This window comes from Dendrobates tinctorius, unplaced genomic scaffold (genome assembly GCF_039654945.1).
Source record: "Dendrobates tinctorius isolate UK_male_01 unplaced genomic scaffold, ASM3965494v1 ptg000028l, whole genome shotgun sequence".
NCBI classification, from domain to species: Eukaryota; Metazoa; Chordata; class Amphibia; order Anura; family Dendrobatidae; genus Dendrobates; species Dendrobates tinctorius.
Window position 1 is genome coordinate 96,753,158 of NW_027361696.1, and position 24,386 is coordinate 96,777,543.

At 41.1% G+C, this 24,386-nt stretch overlaps 1 protein-coding gene across 2 annotated transcripts in view; it reads right to left on the bottom strand.

Annotated features, from left to right (window-relative positions):
* The window catches only part of LOC141085649 (sulfotransferase 2B1-like), a 201,801-nt gene extending 177,676 nt beyond the window's left edge, over nucleotides 1-24,125 (bottom strand). For both annotated transcript variants that reach the window (XM_073571195.1, XM_073571194.1), the window contains exon 1: nucleotides 24,037-24,125. The gene's annotated coding sequence lies outside the window, so the exon portion shown is untranslated. The remainder of the gene's footprint in view (nucleotides 1-24,036) is intronic.
* Nucleotides 24,126-24,386: the final 261 nt, after the last annotated feature.

Consider the following 24,386-nt stretch of genomic DNA (forward strand, 5'->3'; position numbering starts at 1 on the left):
CATCATCTCAAACGAGATTAGTTTGGCAATGTGGGCGTTCAAACCCAGTGTACGCGGATGAGAGACTGAGTACTTTCTTGACCTACTCATAGTGTCTGGGAGGGTGAGCTGGACTTGAGAGCTGCATATGGTGGAAGTAGCGGTGGACAGGGCGGACTGAGAGAGGGTTGATGATGGTGATGGAGTTGGTGTTCTTTCTGATGGCCTAGAATCAGTCTTTCGTTGATATAACAGTGGGATTCCCTGACTGCTGTGGCCTTGCAACGACACCTCAACATTTGCTGCTGTGCTAACCGGTGGGCTTACAGTGGGGGAAACAATGTAGCGTTGATGACTACCTTCGTTGTGATCAGTTGCACATGTGGCACTTGAGGTTTGGTGTTGTGTCCACGCTTGCAAGTGCATGCTGGTTAAATGTCTAAGCATGCAACTGGTATTCAAATTTTTCAGATTTTTCCCTCGGCTAAAGGTCTTTGCGCACTTCTTACAGATAACCTTGGCCTGATCATGAGGATTTTGTTCAAAAAAGTGCCACACTGCACTCTTCCTACTTTGGCAGACATTTTGCGGCCTAGCACGCTGTGATCTTTTGACCCTCTGGACAAGCTGTCCAGCAACTCTTTTGATGTTTGGAACCTGTCTTTGGAGTGCTCCGGGCCTGCCAGATAACAGCTGTTGCGATGTCGATGTCTGCTGTGGATGCTCCTCATCTGAGCTATTGGAAGCAGCACCCTCTTCCCCCAATGGATGCCAATCTGGGTCAACAACTGGGTCATCCATCACCTCCTCTTCTATGTCATGTGCACCTTCCTCTGTGTCACCGTGTATGGTGGTATAGTGTGCGGGAAGGGGCACCTGAGTCTCATCAGGGTCAGAATCTGGCTCTGTACACTGCGAGGACAATGTAGTGCTCTGAGTGAATGTACCAGCAGAATCATCCATCAGCGGCTGTGCATCAGTGCACTCCATGTCAGATTCATCTTGGCCTGGGTAATTCACCATTTCACTTGATAATCCAGGCATGGTATGTGAAAACAGCTCCATGGAGTAATCAATAGTATGGCCTGCGTCATCCTTCAATCTTGGTTGGGGTGAAGGACACAAGGAAAGGTGTGGTTCATGAACATGAGCCTCCAATGACGACTCAGTGCTTTTACTTTTTACAACTGAAGAAGAGGAGGCGATAGAGCTGGAGGCTGAGTCAGCAATGTAAGACAAAACTTTTTCCTGATGCTCTGGCTTTAAAAGCGGTTTGCCAACTCCTAGAAAACTAAGCGTTCGAGGCCTTATGTAGCCAGACGATGACGCAGGCTCAACACCTCCTGCATTCGGTCCTATTTTGCTCTTGCCACTACCATCAGATCCACCACCAACACCATCATTACCAGCTGCCAACCCCCGCCCAATTCCACGGCCTCTTCCACCAGCCTTCCTCATTTTTGGTAGAAATGTAGACAAAATCCAACAAACTATATAGTATGTAAAACAAGGTACAAGGTGTCTATAGGACAGGGGAGATTTTGAATTTCTGCAGACACTTTTGGACACTGGACACTTTTGGATTGTGTGAGGCCCACTGATATCTGAGCGCTATGTGACAGGCTCGATGGCACAGCTGTGACCTAAGTGACTAGAGGATAAGTGAGATTTTGAATCTCTGCACACACTTTTGGACACTGGACACTTTTGGATTGTGTGAGGCCCACTGATATCTGAGCGCTATGTGACAGGCTTGATGGCACAGCTGTGACCTAAGTGACTAGAGGATAAGTGAGATTTTGAATCTCTGCACACACTTTTGAACACTGGACACTTTTGGATTGTGTGAGGCCCAATGAATATCTGAGCGCTATGTGACAGGCTTGATGGCACAGCTGTGACCTAAGTGACTAGAGGATAAGTGAGATTTTGAATCTCTGCACACACTTTTGGACACTGGACACTTTTGGATTGTGTGAGGCCCAATGAATATCTGAGCGCTATGTGACAGGCTTGATGGCACAGCTGTGACCTAAGTGACTAGAGGATAAGTGAGATTTTGAATCTCTGCACACACTTTTGGACACTGGACACTTTTGGATTGTGTGAGGCCCAATGAATATCTGAGCGCTATGTGACAGGCTCGATGGCACAGCTGTGACCTAAGTGACTAGAGGATAAGTGAGATTTTGAATCTCTTCACACACTTTTGGACACTGGACACTTTTGGATTGTGTGAGGCCCAATGAATATCTGAGCGCTATGTGACAGGCTCGATGGCACAGCTGTGACCTAAGTGACTAGAGGATAAGTGAGATTTTGAATCTCTGCACACACTTTTGGACACTGGACACTTTTGGATTGTGTGAGGCCCAATGAATATCTGAGCGCTATGTGACAGGCTTGATGGCACAGCTGTGACCTAAGTGACTAGAGGATAAGTGAGATTTTGAATCTCTGCACACACTTTTGGACACTGGACACTTTTGGATTGTGTGAGGCCCAATGAATATCTGAGCGCTATGTGACAGGCTCGATGGCACAGCTGTGACCTAAGTGACTAGAGGATAAGTGAGATTTTGAATCTCTGCACACACTTTTGGACACTGGACACTTTTGGATTGTGTGAGGCCCAATGAATATCTGAGCGCTATGTGACAGGCTCGATGGCACAGCTGTGACCTAAGTGACTAGAGGATAAGGGAGATTGGATTGCTTTTAAAAAAGCAGTTTGCGGAGAAGTGGGTAAACAGCAATGCCAGCCTGTCAGGAAGCCTTAAAAGGCAGCCCAACAACCAACACCACTGATACACCACAATATAGCCTCCCCTTGCACTGCACACACAGTGACTGGTGTGTTGTGCAGGCCAAATTGCTATCAGCAGCAGAAGCAGTTTTTTTTTCTTCTCAGCGGGACAAAAAAAAAAATTGGGATTGCTTTTAAAAAAGCAGTTTGAGGCCCAATGAATATCTGAGCGCTATGTGACAGGCTCGATGGCACAGCTGTGACCAAAGTGACTAGAGGATAAGGGAGATTGGATTGCTTTTAAAAAGCAGTTTGCGGAGCAGTGGGTAAACAGCAATGCCAGCCTGTCAGGAAGCCTTAGAAGGCAGCCCAACAACCAACACCACTGATACACCACTATATAGCCTCCCCTTGCACTGCACACACAGTGACTGGTGTGTTGTGCAGGCCAAATCGCTAGCAGCAGAAGCAGTTTTTTGGTCTTCTTCCCTGCCTAACGCTCTCCCTACAGAATCAGCAGCAACCTCTCCCTATACTGAGAAGTAAGATGGCGGTCGGCGTGCACGCCCTTTTATACCCCCTGTGACACCCACCAAAGCAAGCCAATCACTTGCATGCCCTTCTGAAAGATGGTGGTGACCCGTGCCTATGTCATCACGTTGCCCACAGTGTCCGTGGATCCTGATTGGCTGAAAAAGAGGGCAAAACAAACTTTTGAAACGCGACTTTGGCACGTAAGTCGCCGACCTCGTGGCCGACCTCATCCTAGGGTCGGGTTTCGTTTCATGAAACCCGACTTTGCCAAAAGTCGGCGACTTTTGAATTTTTTCGACCCGTTTCGCTCAACTCTATTCTGTACGAATGCATGGATATTAGAAATTATTTGTGACGATTTTCCCGAATCTGAATATTTCACTCATCCATAGGCCCCCCAAAAAATTCTTGTGCTACTAACGTCATACACAAGGGGACATCTCACTTTCAAATTGTAGCATATATTCTATGTTATAGAGGCCTCATCCACAGGCACAAAAAAATTGTTGTGTTGCTAATGTCTTACAGTATGGTTGATATAATTTTAAAATAATTTGAAGCATATCTTCTTTGTCATACAAGCCTCATCCACACTCAAACAATTTTTTTTGTTCTGTGACTAACATGATTCAGCACGCTATATTTTACCTTGTCATTTACTGCCGCTGAAATTCAGCTGTTTGCAGAGTTGGTGCAGAGTTTAAAATCTAACTTGGAAAAAGTGAGGTTGTGGTGGAAGGGGGATTAGACTTGGTGTTCAAGGTGTATGTGGGGTAGGTGGTAATGTTTGGGAATCACTAGTGAACCAACAATGTCATGTGCTATACAAAGACATCTGACAACTTCTGTTACTGAATGGTCTACTCCAGTGCTTTTCTTTGGCAGACGTACAGCGGTATGCCTTGTTGCTGAGGCCCAGAAAGAGTATGTGCTTGAAGGGAGGCCAGTGCAGCTTCAAGTGGCCTCTCCTCCTCATCCTCCACCTCAACATTGCACCCAGTACAATCCACAGAGGCGGCACCCAAATTATCCTTGCTTCCCCCGTGTCACAACTCTCCAACTGTGCTGCTCCATCTAAGGTTATGATTGTATGCTTATATAATTGTGTTATGTTACCTTTCTTTGTATTCAGTTTTGCATTTGGTCTGCTGCCACCTGCTGTCCTTTTCTGTATAGCAACTATACACCCTGAAAATGGGGGAAAAAGACCGGCAAGGTAACAAATGGATGTAAATAAGATGTATGCAACAACACGCAAAATAATTAAAATACCCTTTATTAAAATATGGGTGTACACATTAAAAGGAAGGCATCCCAAATGTATACATGGTATAATAGTATGATACGCTATGGCATAAAGCTTAATACAAAACCATGTAAAAAAGGCTCATTAATAAATAGGTAATAGTTGTATGTTTGTATTGAGACCCCCAAAGAGTTGGATAAAGTGATGTGCAACATGAAAAGAAAAGGAAAAGGAAAATGATAAATATATGCAATAAAGAAATAAATATAAAAAGTGTGCACAAATGATGTGACAATAATTGTCAATGCATGACCAAAATAATGTGAGTGCAAAAATGATGAAAGCAAAAATGTGCAAGAGAAACCACACTAATTGGGTGGAAACCACAAAATGGGCATCAGAGAATAAACAACTACCTGATGAGCCTTTAATGGTGCCTGTAACGCGCCCCGACGCGCGTTTCGGAGTGGATCTCCTTCGTCAGGGGGTGGAGAAGCTAATGGCTGTCACATCCTTTTATAATGAGTTCAATACCGGGCAGGTCACACAACGGCACATGCGCCGCCGCCGCGACCCGGAAGACACATCGCGCGCGGCGTCACATGACAAAACACCGCCGGGAGAACCCGGCGTGTCAGGGCATGAAGAGACGCCGTCGCCATGTGAACCTCAGGTGGCGCACGCGCACAGGTGCCCGTCCAGGAACGAATAGGAAAAAGTGTAAGTGCAGCGGCGGCTGCAAGAGGACCGCTAAACCCAGCAAATCGCCACAATATATATATGGTTTATGGGATGGGATCCAATAATATAAAAAAGAAGAATGGGAATAATAATAAAAGTAATAATAAAACGCAATACTGCATATACTGTAATTGCATAGTGAATATTCCACATATGGCATTTAAAAGAGAAAATGCCAATATATGTGACAGCAGATTACAAAGTGGTGAATAGATATAGTGCAAAACGGGAATGTGCGATCCACAAAATGAGATGTGAATAGATAGATATTACTGGAAAAATAATAATAAAAATTAATATTAAAAGATTATTATATATATCTCCATTCATGTTGTGAAGCTCAGGATATATCTCTATTGTGAAAAGATAAATGGTAAGTAGTGCAAAAAAGAGGGAGAATGCACATTTTACATAATCATATATATCAAAATATTATTAAAGTTCACGGTGTACCACTGTAGCAATTTTAATTTTAATATTTTGCTATATATGATTATGTAAAATGTGCATTCTCCCTCTTTTTTGCACTACTTACCATTTATCTTTTCACAATAGAGATATATCCTGAGCTTCACAACATGAATGGAGATATATATAATAATCTTTTAATATTAATTTTTATTATTATTTTTCCAGTAATATCTATCTATTCACATCTCATTTTGTGGATCGCACATTCCCGTTTTGCACTATATCTATTCACCACTTTGTAATCTGCTGTCACATATATTGGCATTTTCTCTTTTAAATGCCATATGTGGAATATTCACTATGCAATTATATGCAGTATTGCGTTTTATTATTACTTTTATTATTATTCCCATTCTTCTTTTTTATATTATTGGATCCCATCCCCATAAACCATATATATATTGTGGCGATTTGCTGGGTTTAGCGGTCCTCTTGCAGCCGCCGCTGCACTTACACTTTTTCCCATTCGTTCCTGGACGGGCACCTGTGCGTGTGCGCCGCCTCGGCGCCGGAGGTTCACATGGCGACGGCGTCTCTTCATGCCCTGACACGCTGGTTTCACCCGGCGGTGTTTTGTCATGTGACGCCGTGCGCGATGTGTCTTCCGGGTCGCGGCAGCGGCGCATGCGCCGTTGTGTGACCTGCCCGGTATTGAACTCATTATAAAAGGATGTGCCAGCCATTAGCTTCTCCACCCCCTGACGAAGGAGATCCACTCCAAAACGCGCGTCGGGGCGCGTTACAGGCACCATTAAAGGCTCATCAGGTAGTTGTTTATTCTCTGATCCCCATTTTGTGGTTTCCACCCAATTAGTGTGGTTTCTCTTGCACATTTTTGCTTTCATCATTTTTGCACTCACATTATTTTGGTCATGCATTGACAATTATTGTCACATCATTTGTGCACACTTTTTATATTTATTTCTTTATTGCATATATTTATCATTTTCCTTTTCCTTTTCTTTTCATGTTGCACATCACTTTATCCAACTCTTTGGGGGTCTCAATACAAACATACAACTATTACCTATTTATTAATGAGCCTTTTTTACATGGTTTTGTATTAAGCTTTATGCCATAGCGTATCATACTATTATACCATGTATACATTTGGGATGCCTTCCTTTTAATCGTTTAATGTGTACACCCATATTTTAATAAAGGGTATTTTAATTATTTTGCGTGTTGTTGCATACATCTTATTTACATCCATTTGTTACCTTGCCGGTCTTTTTCCCCCATTTTCAGGGTGTATAGTTGCTTATCCCGGATGGTTTGCCATCCATTTTTTCAGAAGGGTGGTTCTAATTTACTTTATACTGTATTATATTGTATTACATTACTTTATTAGATTATTTAATTTATTTAGGACATCACCCTCACTGTTTTAATCCTTTTCTGTATAGCAGATGGCAGCTAATTAATTCTAGTACATGCCTCCCACTTCCAGGTCAGGTGACTACTCTTCCTGCCGGTGGCCATTACTAGTTTCTTTTTCACCCGGGAGAGACACGCTTACCAGGCTGTGGAAGGCATCAGTTTTTTGACTACTCACAATTTGCTAAATTTGCTGAATCATCTTGCTGCATACCTTGCTGCACACATCTTGCTGTACCACCTGGGTTGTTACACCTGCATTTCTGGAGAAGTACTGCATTATCATACGCTGTATGTCCAGATTTCCAATAAACAAGTCTGGACTTCACAATATCTGGTGTGTATCATCTCTCCGGACGCATGAACAGCAAAATAGCAACTATGGTCCTGTCTGCTCTGCATCGAGGAAACGGAAGGTAGGAATCTCTCCCAGCCCCAATCAACTACACCTCCATTCGCCTCATGTGGGGACAGAACACCAACCTTACAACTGACAGTAGGGAAACACAGATGGGTGAGTCTGAAGAGCTGTTCTCACATTTTTTGTAATGGTCATCAGAATTGTACTCAAAAGCTTCAAAGAGTCAAGTGAAGAGATGAGCAAATATTTCAATGTTCGGTTCGTCTCACGATCACCGAATTTGCAATATTCCCCAATTTATTCGTTGATTAAACTGCTGAATATAGCCAGCATGCACAGCACAAAAGCCGGTGTTTCCCAAACTGTTTGATAGCTTGGAAACACCGATGTAGTGCTTCTGATTGACGGTGAAATCATCCCCACCAGTCAAGAGCTGTGGTTCCCACGCTGTCAGAAGACAACGTGAACATTCAGCTGTGATCGGACACTGGTGTCAGCTGATGGGATTGCAGCTACCATCAGCTGACACTTGCTGCAGCTAATAACAGTGAGAGCATGAGTGGTGGATGGGAGTATTCATCAGTAAATAAATAATTTAAAAAAATCTGTATTTTCGATAACCATCCAGGCAAAACTCACAGCTTGGGGCTGCAACCTTAAGATGTCAGCCTCAGCAAGCTTGGTTATCAAGACTAGAGAGGTCTCCACGCTGGGGGTTGGTATTCTCAGGCTGGTAAGGGCCATGGATATTGCCACTCAGCCTAAAAATAGCAGCCCACAACTTCCCAGAAAAGGCACATCTATTAAATGCACCAATTCTGGTGCTTTGCCCAGCTCTTCCCACTTGCCCTGTAGTGGTAGCAAGTGGGGTTCATATTTTTGGGGTTGATGTCACCCATGTATTTTCAGGTGATATCAAGACCCTTATCCAATGCTAATCCTATAGTTGTATGGTAATTAAAGACACAGCAAGTCTTTAGTCTTTATTAGAAATGACTACACATTTTTTCAATTAAAGGTCTTTATTCTTGGTGTGTGTTTTTATACAATGTGACTATGAGGTTAGTAATGGGGGCGTCTTATTGACACCTCTCCATTACTATCCTCGGGGCTTGATGTCACCAGACAATATAAAGGTGACATCAACCCCCCAGCTATCACCCCACTTGCCACCACTACAGGGCAAGTGGGAAGAGCAATGCTAAGTGCCAAAATTGGTGTATCTAAAAGATGCGCTTTTTCTGGGGCAGCTGAGAGCTGATGTTTTTAGCCTGGTGGGCCAGTATCCATGACCCCTTCTTTGGCGATTAATAGCAGAATGCAGCTGTCTGCATAGCCTTTGCTGGCTGTTAATTATAGGGGGACCCTACGTCATTGTTTTAGGGTCCCCCATTGTAATAACCATTTAAGGCTAAGTATACAGCTGTGAATGATATTAATAGCCTGGGAAGTTCCATGGCTTTTACCCCCTTCCAAGGCTATAAACATCGTCCCTCAGCCATCGGCTTTACCTCTGCTGGTTACGAAAACTACACGGGAACCCTTGCCATTTTTTTTAGAAAAATAATCTTTTATCAATTAAATACATGTACAGTAAGCTGCACACACTGTACTAATTGTATTTGTCACTGACATCTATATATCTACTTATTCTATTTGTATTTACTGTATTTAATCCATCTCTTCTATCCTGTCGGCTCCTGCTGTGATTTTACACTACCACGGCTGCTGAATTGCCGGCTCTTCTTCTATCTATGTAACTTGAATTACTGGCTTTTATTCTATCTTTTACTGAATGTTATTGATTTTTTCTGATTTTAAGAAAAATGCTTGTGTTACCGACCATGTATTCGAATGTACCATATTCGTGCCTAATTTATGTTTGGCGATCGTTTTCCGAACATATTCGCTCATCTCTAGTCAAGAGGAGTTGAGATGTGTGAATATTTCAATGTTTGGTTCAGATTACGATTACTGATTTTGCAATATTCACTGGTTTATTAATTGATTATTCACTGAACATAGCCGAACGTCACTCAAGTTAATGGGAGGCAAGAACAAGCGCATCCACAACACCTTTGAATGGCCCCAAAAGCTCCTAAAACATATCAAATGAGGAAAATACACCAGGAAATTGGCCTCAATTCACCCACAGCACAAACTGTAGCGTGGCACGGCAGCAAGCCATGCATGAGGTATTGTGGTCTGGGCCAGCATTTACAGCTTTCAATTGTATGTCAAACTAAGATGAGGTGGGTGAGAGATTGATGTAGAGTATAAACAAAATGAAATAATTTCGGTACTACATGCATGAACTGCCACATGCTCAATCAACATGCGTTTATCTGGGGTAACTGAGAGCCTGTCCGCTGATACGGAAATGGACATGCCTGCTGTTTTTACTGATCTTACATACCAAGCACACCCCGTCTTTCTCAATTCACCTTAACATCTCCCCTGCACCTCTCTCACAGTCCAGCAGTTTGTCGTGTTCACCCTACTCAACCCTCAGCAGTGAAACCTCATTTGTGTGGTTGTGCTCACGTAAAAGATTCTTTCTTCCTACACATGGCAAATCTAACAGCTGAATTTTCACCATCTTCATTCTACTAATAATAACAATCTTTATTTATAAATCACAAACATATTTTGCACAAGTCAGCAGCTCATATAAAACAGTCAAAAGTAAGCAAGTTTAAGATAATCAAACAATTAAAGTAAAAAATAATAAAAACCTTGTTCTTTAGAGCTTATAATCTACAATGAGGTGGGAGTGACACAAATTACAGGTGCTTATTTCCAATGATGATACAACCATCTTGAGGAAATGGGTCGAAAAAGGCGGCATGAGCCTTTTGAGTATGTGAAGAGAAGGAAAACGGCACACCATCCCATGTATAAAAGTATGCAAAAACTTTATTCGGCTATTGAGCCATATTAAAAGAGTGAAACAACCTGACGCGTTTCTGGTTCGCTGAAAGCACCCTTAGTTATAGGTATATTAAAAAAAATATGCAAGAATTATATAGGGGTCATAGACCAATCAGAATATATGAACAATCAACAAACAGGAGTGGCTACCTAAAGGAGTATAGATACAAAAAATAAGATACAAATACGGTAATTCAATAAATAGAAAATAACATTACGAAAATTCATACCATTCGGGAATTTTGTATCAAGTTTTAAAATCCAAAAAGCTTCCCGTATGTTTAACAATTTTTGTCTGTCTCCTGCACGTTCAGGGTTATTAACCCTTTCTAAAGCGTAAAATGCAAATGAGCTAATATTGCTCTGGTGTGTTCTGACAAAATGTTTTACCGCTCCAGAATAGTCTGCTTTTTTTGATTCAATGTTCCTTAGATGTTCTGCTATCCTTTTTTTTTACTTTTCATATGGTGCAGCCAATGTATTGAATTTTGCACTCTGTGCAACAAATACAATAAATGACATATTGGGTGCCACAATTCATGAAGGAAACAATGGTTTGTGCAAAACCATTGTATGAAAAAATGGATTTTGCTTTATCAATAGCATGAGTACAGACATTGCACCTGGAAGATGCACATTTGAAAAATCCTGTAGTTCTCAGCCATAAACTACACCCCGAGCTAGATTTCAGCAAACTGGGAGACAGATAATTGCCCAAGCTGGTACCTCTGCGCGCAACATATCGGCAACCAGATTGTATGATTTGTCGCAGTTTATCATCTTGGTTTATCACCGGCAAATATTTTTTATAGATCTCCTTAATCTGATTAAATTGGGGACTAAAAGAAGTCGAAAATGTGACTACTGAATTGTCTGAAATAACTTTATGATTATTAATTTTGAAAAACGAGATTTACTGGAAACTTTAAGAAACGCATTGTTAATATTGTGATGATTGTAACCTCTTTCTTTTAAATGTTTGGTGATAATTCTACTTTCCTGGAGAAAAAGATCATCATTTGAGCATAACCGTCCAGCCCTATTAAATTCCCCATAGGGGATGGCCCTAATCGTGTGTTGAGGATGACAAGATGATGATAATAATAAAGAATTCCCTGAAGTTTCTTTTCTGAAAATAGTGGTATGAACCTTGCCTGAACTCAGATCTTCCAAAAGAGAGATATCCAAAAAGGAAACCCGAGTTCCAATGTCACTGATGGTGAAAGATAAATTCAAATTATTTGAGTTGTGGTAGAAATGAAAAACAGGCAGGTCTGTTGGATCTCCCTGCCAGACAAACATCAGATCATCCACATATCTGCCAAACCAAAAAATATCATTAAAAAATGGATTTAAATCATGAAAAAGATATTGTTCCTCCCACCAAGCCATGTATAAGATTGCAAGGGATGGAGAGAAATTTAACCCCATAGGGGCACCCAAAATCTGAAGAAAAAAAGAGTTATTAAATTTGGTTTATGAATTTTGGGTAACCCATGAAATATGGGAATCACTGTATAATCATGTAGTAACCATTTGACTATTTTTGCGTTGAACACGTTCATTTTTAGACCATCTTGTACTAACTTAGATAACTCACATTTGTAAGAAAGAGAAGGATCCGAACTCAAAGGAAAATACGTGCATGGATCATTTAGTACATCATGTACAGTTTGAATATAAAGATCAGAATCAAGTACTACTGTACAACCCCCTTTGTCTGATTGTTTAATTAAAATATTTGGATTGTTCTGCAATTCCTTAATCGCCACGGATTGATTTGAAGTAAGATTATTATAAAAATCAGAATTACTGGTATTTTTGTCTAAATTCTTTAAATCCCTTTCCACCAAGGATTGGAACAAATCCAAGCAGGGGACCCGCGATTGTAGCTGGTAATAAGATGAATTTTGTGGGGTTATGTGAACATCATTTTCCTGGATTATATCCATATTATCTTGATCCTGCGCTCACCAGTTGCCCGTGCACCCACCAGAGAAGGATTGGACTCAGCCCCAGAGTGGTTTCAATGTGGATACAGCGAAAGCTCCCAGACCTCTTTTCCTGCCTTTTGTGTATGGTTGAGTTTGATGGTGAATTATCTTCAGAGAAGTATAGAATAGGCTATATATACAGTATATATAAACAGGACTTTGCTTAGGGAACGTGATAGGTCACCCTAAACAGATTTGTTTTTAGAGAGCGCCTAAAAATGCCTAAGGCCCCTTTCACACATGAGTTTTTTGCCATCAGTCACAATCCGTCGTTGTTTGAAAAAAATGGATCCGGTGATTGATGCCGCTGGATCTGTTTTTTTCTTATAGACTTGTATTCGCGACGGATTGCGACGGGTGACCTCACGTTTTATCCGTTGTTCGCCAGATCAGTCTGAAATTTTTTGTCCGGTGGCTGGACACAACACATAAAGCAACGTTTTTTGTGTCCGTCGGAAAATTGGACAGCGACGGATCCGTCGCTGTCCGTCGTTTGCTAGGATTAAAGCCTATGGGCACAGGATCTGTCATCATCCGTCAAATGATGGATGCCGGAGACAGATCCGTATATATATATATATATATACACATGTAATTGAGACACATACATATGTATTTATAGTTCATAGAGTTCTACGTAGCATAATAGCCGCTAAATCAATTGTCGGCTTCAATAAAATCATTCCCGAACCTGACATATGACACATGGTTTACATATAATAAGCCGGGAACTCCGCGCAGCCTCACTGACTACCGCTGATGTCACTGAGGCTGCGTGAGGTCCCTGGCTGACCTGAGGTGATCTGACAGCGTGGGAAAAAGTTCAGAAACTTTCCCACGCTATCGAGTTCACGTTAGTAGTAGTCAGTGAGGCTGCACGGAGTCCCTGGCTGACCTGAGGTGAACTCAGGAGTCTGGGAAAAAGTTCAGAAACTTTCCTGCTGCTGTGATATTGAGGAATCAGTTTGTGGCGGTCCTCAGGGACACATCGCTTAAGCAAGCCTTGTAGGAGCGCCTAAGTGCCAAACCACACATGACCTTCTTAGAAATTGGAGCAGAAGCGTGCATGAGAGAGCAGGAGCAGGGGACAGCAGCCATGGCAAGGATGATTCGGAGCAATAAGGTACCTGCCTCACCCGTGTTTGAACCAGAATGGTCCAAAGAGATCCAGAAGGAAATACGGTAAACACTGGAAGAGTTGTCCAGCCTCAGGAGAGCCCCCGCTGTAGCTCAAAATATGCCCTGAGACAGGAGTGACTCCGATTCCCGTTTGTGCATTGAACATCACCAGGGAATGGGACAATCCCATACAGAATGGAATCCGACTTGTTTCAAGTGTGGGAATGCCAGACACTATGCCCAATGGTGTGCGAGATGGGGACGGTCACTACCTCTGTAGCCGTTAAACTAGTGGTCTCTGTGGCTGGGGGACGCCGCTCAGAGCCTGAGAGATCAAGTAGGAGAGAGGGTAGTCCCAAAAGTTTAATTTCTACGTGTCCTGCCATCTGGGCTGAGGTGAATGGGTGAGTTGTCCGCTGCTTGATCGATACAGGATCGCAAGTGACCACAATGCCGGAATTGAATTTTAGATGTTATTTTCACAAACTGACATGGACAGAGAGGTGCCCGGTGATCAGGCTGATGGTGGCCAATCAGCTGTCCATCCCAGGGGTGGTCTGGATGGAGATTAAAGTGTGCAGCAAAGATGTGGGCCAAAAGGGAGTCGTGTTGGTCACCACAGATGCTGGTAGCGGTCCTTCGGTGACTCTAGGGATGAATACTTTATACTGAAAGAAATCGAGCCGCAAGAGACCTTTCTGGACTGTTGGAGCCCGGGAACCCCCCAGAGAAAGGTATTTCAGCAACTGATATGGGCTGCCCAGGCCCAGGAAACGTCAAGTGAAGGGAAAGTTCTAGGAAAGGTGATGGTTCCTGCAGCTGCTAAACTCATTCCACCACCTGGTCAGACTGTACTCACGTTTCCAGTTCAAGCCTGTACACTCTTCGAGGGTGTGGGAGTGCAGAAAGAGCCAATTTTGGTGGATAAGGTACCCCCAGGATTTCTTGTCATTCGGACGTTGTAGTGTGGTGCGTCAACCTGGGAGAAGATATTCTCACCTTCATGCCGAAGAGTGAAGTGGCTCAGGTACTTGGAATGCCAGAAGAGTTGGTGCAACCGGAGGTCATACAGTTGGCAGTAATGCAAGGAGATCCATGGACCCTAGCTGTTACAATGACACCGGAGCATCTGCCTGGAAGCATGAAGGAGGGTCATCGAATCTTGGAGCAGATGCGGGACGAATTGACGGGACTCTCACCGCAGCAGGTACAACAGGTGGAAGCGGTACTGGAGCACTACCTGGAGGTCTTTGCTTGCCATGAAGATGACTTTGGGTGCACCCAGACTATCGCTCATGAGATTCCCACAGGAAATGATGCACTAGTCCAGGAAAGATATTGACAGATACTGCCTCAGATGTACAAGGAAGTGAAGGAGATGCTGGCTCACATGTTGGAGAGCGGAGTCATTTGCCGAGACTTCATCCGGGTGTACGGTTGCCCGAAGATGATCCATTCAGACCAAGGCGCTTACTTTCAAGGTCAAGTGATGGAGGAGTTACATCATTTGTACAGGATTGAAAAGTCAAAGACTACACCCTATCATCCACAGGGGAATGGAGCCTTCTACCACTTCAATCGAACATTGATTCAGATGGAGGAAGATCGGAGAATACGATGGCCTGATTTTGTGGCTGAATTAGTCTGGGTGTACAATATTCGAGTGTACAGTACAACAGGATACACTCCGTATGCTTTGCTGTTCGGGAAAAAGGGATTAGAGATCTCAGAGCTGCCATTGGGTCCAGAAGAAGACTACCCACGGATGACTGCATCGATTACAGACTCTTAATCGGCTGGTGCAGGAGATTGGGTGTTGATCTGGGACAAGCAGCCCCGGGGAAAGCTGAAACACCGATGGGAGAAGACCCCGCATCGAGTGAAACTCGGAGTCGGTTCTGACGGGCCAGTGTATGAAGTTCAACCCAAACGAGAAGAAGGAGCGCCTACACAAATAGTTCATCACAGTATGTTGCGATCCTGTCTGTCACAGAGTCCCATGGAGCGGTATAGAAGCAGTGCACAACACACTTGTATGATATGTTCCCTGCTAGCTTTGTCTGTGGACCTCAGTAATGGCAAAAACAAACAAACAAAAAAAAGATTGCTGGAAGGTCAATTTCACAGCCACACAGGACACTACATAGCTAAACTATCTGACTAAGAAACAACAGCCTAGCTAACTACAGTGGGGGAAATAAGTACTTGATCCTTTGCTGTTTTTGAAAGTATGCCTACTGACAAAGACATGAACAGTCTATAATTTTAAGGGTAGGCTAATTTTTAACATTGAGAGATAAAATATAAAAAATAAAATCCAGAAAATCACATTGTATAAATTCTATAAATGTATTTGCATTTTGCAGTGAGAAATAAGTATTTGATCCCCTACCAACTATTAAGAGTTCTGGCACCAGTTAGACGCTCCTAATCAACTCGTTACCTGCATTAAAGACAGCTATCTTACATAGTCACCTTTATAAAAGACTCCTGTTCACAGACTCAATTAATCAGTCAGACTCTAACCTCTACAACATGCGCAAGATCAAAGACCTGCACAAAGCTGAAATGGGCTACAAAACCTTAAGTAAGAAGCTAGGTGAGAAGGAGACAACTATTAGTTGAAAATTAGTAAGAAAATGGAAGAAATACAAAATGACTGTCAATCGACATCGACCTGGGGCACCATGCAAAAATCTCACCTCATGGGGTATCCTTGATCATGAGGAAGGTGAGAGATTAGCCTAACACTAAACAGGGGGAACTTGTTAATGATCTCAAGGCAGCTGGGACCACAGTCACCAAGAAAACCATTGGTAACACATTACACCGTAAAGGCTTAAAATCCTGCAGTGACCCCAAGGTCCCGCTGCTCAAGAAGACATATGTGCAGGCCCATCTGAAGTTTGCCAATGAACATCTGGATGATTCTGTGAGTTATTGGGAAAAGATGCTGTGGTCAGATGAGACAAAAATTGAGGTCTTTGGCATTCACTCAACTTGCCATGTTTGGAGGAAGAGAAATGCTGCCTATGATCCAAAGACCGTCTCCACTGTCAAACATGGAGGTGAAAATATGTTTTGGGGGTGTTTCTCTGCTAAGGGCACAGGACTACTTTATCGCATCAATGGAAGAATGGATAGAGCCATGTACTGTAAAATCCTGAGTGAAAACCTCCTTCCCTCTATCAGGACATTAGAAATGGGTCATGGCTGGGTCATGACCCAAAACATATAGCCAAGGCAACAAAATAGTGGCTCAAAAAGAAGCACATTAAGGTCATGGAGTGGCCTAGGCAGTCTCCAGACCTTATTCCCATGGAAAACTTATAGAGGGAGTTGAAGCTCTGAGTTGCCAAATGACAGCCTCAAAATCTTAATGATTTAGAGATGATCCTCAAAGAGGAGTGGACCAAAATTCCTCCTGACTTGTGGGCAAACCTCATCATCAGCTACAAAAAACGTCTGACTGCTGTGCTTGCCAACAAGGGTTTTGCCACCAAGTATTAAGTCTTGGGAATAAGAATAAAAATGTTTGCGCTGGGCTTATCATTCTCCAATATGAACAGTGCTACCGTTAGACTCTTAGTAAAGCTAATTTACATATCACATAATATGACTGAACTTAAAGAAATGTAAAGACACGGGGAGATTATCTTGATTACCTCATTTGGACAGCTGTAGGCACTATTCTGAGGTACACCTCTGCAGGAGACATTGTAATAATATCCACGGACTTGCCAGTTAAAAATAAAAAGGACTTTTAGTGATCTTCTCGAGTGCTGTCCCGGCCGGTGACAGACACTTCAAGCACTCCCAGATCCAACAGTGCGCTAGCGTAGATGATACACAGCATTGATCCTCGGCGTCTGAGCAGCCGACAGAACCTTCGTGATGTCAGTGATCACATGATACAGTACAGGGCACATGGCAGACCAATTCCTTCCTACTAGTTTTAGAAGTTCATGGTTTCCTTCATCAGGGATGCTCCATTGGAGGAATTGGTCACCTTTTATTTTCCACATTGTCTCTTATCACCGTTATTATGTAAATGCAAACAGTTCAACTTCACAGTTTAGTCCCTTTGGCATTAGTGAGTCCAAGTTAAAAATCCAATGACTCTCTGCACCAGACATTTGTTTAGTGAAATCCCCCTTTCTCTAGCTTCTTTTGACAATTTGAAGACCTGTGATCACTGTACCTAAGGCTAATCCCCTATGATGATCTAAATAATACTTTGATAGGGGATGCCCTACAGATTTATTTTTTATATTTCATATTTATATTTTTTATATTTTAGATGTTCACTTATTCGAACGGGCATCTTATTGAATAAATCACTCCTGGTGTGGTAAAAGTACTAAAATCGTGAATGGCAAATTCCATATTTTCATTTGAAATAGATTGTTTTACTGTTTTGAGGGATTTATAGGTCCTAAATTTATGACAAGGGTAAAACTAACTCTATTTCCAAGGAACCCCATAGGGGATTTTTTAGCTACTGTACATTATAATTATGGATGGATGTGCTACCACGTTCCCCAAATTTTTTGACTTCCTGTATATAAATTTGGGATTTATTGGTAATATCTCTCCTATTGTTTTATCTTCGCTTAGAATTCCCCAATGTTTTTTCACAATATTTCTCAAAATGTGAGTATTTGCAATATATTGAGTTATGATTGGAAAAACTTCATTGCTATCCTGTTGTGTGTCATGTCTAGACAATCCCTTGGTCAGTCTTGTATTTTTTGTCTTTCATTTATATCCCCTGTCATAGCCTTTACCAATAAATGTATTCATTAATAAGTTAGTTTCTTCTAGAAAGTCTTGACTTCTGGAGCAGTTCATGTGTGTGCGTATGAACTGTCTCTTGGGGACATTAATGAGCCAGCTTGGCAGATAACAACTTTTCATAGACATATAATTATTGGAATCTGTAGGTTTAGGGTATGTGCAAGTCTGAATAGTTCCCTTATTTACAAAAATGTTGAGGTCTAAAAAATTTATGGATTCAGTGCTAGTAACTGCAGTGAATTTTAAAAAATAGTCGTTTTTATTAATTTCCATTACAAATTGTGCATTTCAGGACCCCTTGACCAAATAAAAAGAATATTATCAATGAAGCGGCGCCAGAGAACCAGGTTCGCACATAGCTCCCCGTGGGCATAAATAGTCTGAAATTCCCACATACCCACGTACAAATTAGCATAGCTAGGTGCAAACCCATTCCCCATGGCTGTACCCCATCACTGGGAGTAGTAGTCCGCCTCAAAACAAAAATAGCTATGGGTTAAAATAAATAACATACACTCAGAAATAAAAGAAATTTGTTCATAAGGTAAAATGTCGAACTCAATTAAAAAATATGTGGCTGCTTGACAGCCTTTATTGTGTTGAATCACAGTATACAATGAAGTGATATCCAACGTTCCCAAAATATAATTTTCCTGCCACTCAATTCCCTTAAGGTTCTGTAAAACATGTGTACTATCCTTTAGATGTGAAGGTAACATAGGTACCACCTTTTGTAGGTGGCAATCAACAAATTTGGAAATATTGGCAGTTAAACATTGAATGCCAGAAATAATTGGCCTTCCCGAGAGCATTGTTAAACTCTTAAGACTTTTGGTAAATAATAAAAGAATGCAATCCTCGGGTGTGGCGTATCAATGAATTAAAATTCATGTTTGTTTAAAATCCCTGAATCATAGCCTTTCTTAATAAGTATTTTCATTTTTTTTATATACCTTTCAGATGGATCATAAGTAAATTTCTCATATGCTTGATTATCACTTAGGAAACGTAGGCATTCTTTTTTGTTATCTAAGGAGTCCAAAACCACTATCCCCCCTTATCAGCGGGGGCGAATTACAATGTTTTTATCATCCTGAAGTCTTCTAATCGCTTTATGTTCGTTAAAACTCAAATTGTACCTAAAATTGGAGCATTTCTTTTTATTAACTTTCTTTAAGTGATTTGTGACTTTTTTTGGAAAGCTTCAAAGGACACAGAATACTCATTTTGGGGGTTAAAATTAGATTTATTACGCAAAGCAGTATGATAATAAGGGTAATTTTGTACAGCATTTCCCTCCTTATTAGTGATGGACCATCCATTATTTTTTATAAAATGTTTTTTAATGGCAAGTCATCTCATAAAAAGCTTAATCTCAATAAATTCCTGAACTTTATTAAATTTTGCGGCCGGTGCATATTTTAGCCCTTTATTGAGGAATGTAATTTCATTTTAGTCCAACTCATATTTACTCAAAAATAAAAAATCTCTTGTTCTGCACTAATTACTTCTTTTTGGTGTCTCTCCTTTTTTTGGAGAATTGCCCCCCCCCACAGCCCCTCCTAACGTGGTTTTGTTTTTGTCTATTTGAAAAAACGGAAGGTTACTTTGCTTTTTGCGTACTTGTCTCTGCTCTGTTTGCTCATTAGTTTCTATATTGGATATCTGATTGATTCTTCCATTCCAACTAGACTGCTTATTCCTACTTGTAGAAGGCTGATTGTCTCCATCCCTTATGGATGGCCTAGCATGGTCGTAATATCTGTCCATACTGGTGGGGGAAGGGTTCTCTACATCCCTTAGTGGTTGAAATTTATTCTGAGTTGAAATAGGGGTGGTGGATAAAGAGATACAATCTTGATTATTTGTTGCAATAGTGTTAGCAACATTTGTATTATCTGTATGGTTCCTCATTGAGTTGCGACTAGTAGTCTGATTACCTGCATCCGAATTAGGGTATACAGAGAATCTACCTCCGAGTATGTGGATGCAGTAGGGCTTCCTTCAATTTCGGCCGACACTTCTAAATGACTACCAATATCTTGAGAATTGTTAAGTTAATTGTCCCTAATATGTGTATTATTTAGCTCACAATCAGGTGCTGCATCCCTCCCAAATAATTTCTTTTTCTTTTATATTAATTCTTTTTCGTACATTGGTGGATAAGCGTATGATGTCCGGATGTGATTGGTATGGTTTAACCTCATTGAATACCTCTGCAGTACGATGTTTACTCTCTAGTAGTTACTGACGTCTCTTCTCAATAATAAATGAGACAGCACATTTGGAAAAATCTTTAAACATTGCTTCCCATTCCAATACTGTATTTTCATCGCCAATATCACCAGACAAAGATTTTATACACTAATTGACCCTTTGGGATACAGTCAAAGGCCAAATATCGCTCCAAGGTGGCCACCTCCCAAAGATTTTGCATTTCTTTTAACAGATATTACTCTAAAGTTTTAAGGGATACAATTGCCATACTGATGTTATCATTATTAGATTTAGGGTCTTGTTGGTAGGCCAGATGGAAGAATTTATGGATATTCTGTATCCTTTCTTTTCTGTCCTTCCGTAAATCACTCATTTAATTTTACTGCTGCCTCCCTACAAGAGTGGTGTAAGGATACACAAATGTACTAAATAGATGCTAGGTGGTGCTAGTATAGAGAAGGGAGAATATCTGCTGCAAAACAGAACAACACACCACAAAAGTTGTCAAATTTAATCTACTAAATAGATGCTAGATGGCGCTAGTATTAAGTATTAAGTCTTCTTTGCCAGAGTGATAAAATATTTATTTCTCACTGCAAAATGCAAATAAATCTATATAAATTGTACAATGTGATTTTCTGAATTTTAGTTTTGATATTCTATCGCTCAATGGTAAAATTAACTTACCCTTAAAATTATATACTGTTCATGACTTTGTCAGTGGGCAAACTTACAAAATAAGCAAGGAATCAAATACTTATTTCCCCGACTATAACTAAAATCTAGGTGCTAACACTGCCAGCGTCAGGAACAGCCTCTATGAGCTGTTAGTGTCAAAATGGCGCTAAAGGAAGTTGTGCGCTCTTTATAAAGAGAGGGGCATGTGATTTCAGCAGCCAGTGACACAAGCGGTTGTGTCAGGACATTGTGGATTTTTCCAGCAACTTCATTGGCTAGAAAAAAAATACTGTTTACACGCATGCTGCACCTGTGAGGTGTGCAAGCCCCCTCCCCTTATCAAACACGTTCTCCCCGCTCATGATACTCCACCATTATCGTAACCAAAGTGCTGAAAATACTTTAGTGGCAACAAATACATTTTCCCACGTTTTTTACCGAATGTTACTGATTTTTCATGTTTTTATAAGATTTTGCTTGTGTTTCCGATCACGAATCCGAACGTGCCATATTCGTGCCGAATTTATGTTTGGTGATTTTTTGAACAAATTCGCTCATCACAATTCAGGACTGTAGCATACATTTTTTAACATTTTTTTTACCCTATGCTATGTGGCTGAAATTTAGTGTAATCTTCTGTGGGGTAAGTGTTCCCTATGTTCCGAGGCTGAAATTTTTAAACTTCTTCTGTAGGGGTATTGTTCTCCATGCTCTGTGTCTGAAATTTGTAATAATCTTATGTTGTGGTATTGATCTCCATGCTCTGTGTGAAATTTGGATCAGCTTCTTTTGGAGTACTGTGTCCCATCGTCTGGGGGATATCTGATTCTGTGGGGATATTGTCCCCTATGCTCTGCGAGTGAAATTTTTAACTGGTGTGGAGGTAGCAAGCCAGTCTGAGGGGGTATTGTTTAAATTTTTATGTTAATCATTTTCTTTCTATTTTACCATGATTGCTATGGTTAAATAACCCCTAAGTGTAATTTTCCTATGTGTTTGCAGGGCAAAAGTACTGTTCTTACCCCCATGTCCCTTCCTTATACGACCCGTATCCCTTACACTGAACATTTTATAGCCATTTTACAGCTCTGAAGTTCGGTTTCCCAATAGCTTGACCCCAGTTCAGGGTACTGGTTCAAGTTTGGGTCAAGTTCACTGCCCTAGAGGGACTTTAAAAATGTCCGCCCAAACCAGCTGAACATGTACATCCATGAGTTCGCTCATCTCTATTCAGATGCCACTCGGCCAGGCAAGTCAAGCAGACTGCACTTGGAGGACATCTGTTGTCCAATTTTAGTGAACAAACCAAATTAAGAATTTTTTTTTCAACTTCTCCTCATCCTAGAATATCTGATCACACTATAATCACAGTCTGATCAAACTCTGGTTAGAGTTTGATCAGAGTGTGATTTGTATATTTGACCCGATTCTCTCGGAAGAGGGAAAATATGGTCATGTGGTCCTAACTAAAGTCTGACATGAAAATGTGCTGCTGCACTACAGGCACTCTGTTAATATTTTTATATAATTTATCTTATTTAACCCCTTCACGACATGCACCATACATGTACAGCCCATGTCGTGTCTCCCCCTGAGCCCACAACTTTTCCGGCACATGTCAACTGATTTCAACAGCTGACATGTGCCCCTAACAGCTGCAGTTGGAATTGTGATCGACCCGCTTTTGTCAACCTGCTTCATGCCGCTGTCAATCACTGACAGCAGCATTTAACACGATTACGCCGGGAGCATGTAATTAATCCTGCTCATCGCCGCCCTTGTCACATGACTGTGGGTCACCGATAGGTTGGCATGACAACCCTGGGTCTGCAGGAGACCCCTGTGGATGTCATTGTCCAATAGCTATGAGCGCCTCCCAGCAGTCGGTGCTCATAGCAAGTGAAGCATTTCTGCTGCACAGAGCAGGACTGAAGCCCTCTTCTGTGTAACTCATGCGATCGGATCTTCATAGTTTCTAGTTTCTAGTTTCCCTTGGAGACTATTGAACCAAGCATAAATAAAAAAAAACAGTTTTTAAATATATTAAAAAAATAAAAATATGTAAAAGTTTAATTCACGCCGCATTTAAAACAAAACAATAATTAAAAATACACATATTTGATATTGCCGAGTTCAGAATCGCCCGATATATCAATATATAAAAAGAATTACTCTAGTCTGTAAATGACGTAACGAGAAAAAATGTCAAAATGCCAGAATTACGTTTTTTTCGGTCCACGCATCATTGCATCAAAATGCAATAACCTGGGATCAAAACATCTTATGTATCTGCACCAAAATAGTATAAATAAAAGCGACAGCTCGGCGCGCAAAAAAAATGCTCTCACCCAGCCCCAGATTCCGAAAAATGGAGCTGCTACGGGTTTTTTAAAATGACGCAATATCCTGGAGAATCATAAAGTCAGGTCAGTTTTAGCATTTAATGAACATCGTAAAAAAAATGTGGAATTGCACTTTTTTTTTCAATTTCACCGCACTTGGAATTGTGTTCCCGTTTTCCAGTACACTATATGGTAAAACCAATAGTGTAGTTTGCAAGTACAACTCTGCCTGCAAAAAACAAGCGCTCACTTGGCCATAATGACAGAAAATAAAAAAGTTATGGCTATGGGAAGAAACAAAGTGAAAAACAGTAACGCAAAAACAGAAAATGGCCTGGGATTGAAGATATTCTAATTTCTAACAAATAAATACAAACAGAACTGATTAATATAACTAAATACAATGTGCAACCATAATTTTATATAAGCATTAAACAGTGTTCAGCTGTTGAAATAATTATTACATTAACATTATAATCAAAAGAAGGAAAGGTACAATTTACCTTCAAGTCCAGAAACTCTGCCAGATATCAGAGAGGCTTCCTTCACAAGAAGAACCTAAAAACTTGTGAACAATGGATCACTAATATATATAATGTAAATTAATTAATTATTAAACCACTGGTGGGAAGTCAGTGTAAGGGGTTGGTCTGAGAAGTACAATCACACCTCCCTACAGAAAGATGAAACCACGAAATGCATTATTGCAAAGTAACAGGGAAGCATTTGACTTATGTGAGCTACGTTTTCAGATGTTATTGCAGCGCCGGGATCCTGGGTTCAAATCCCACCAAGTACAATATCTGTGTGGAGTTTGTATCTTCTCCCTGTGCTTGTGTGGGTTTCCTCACAC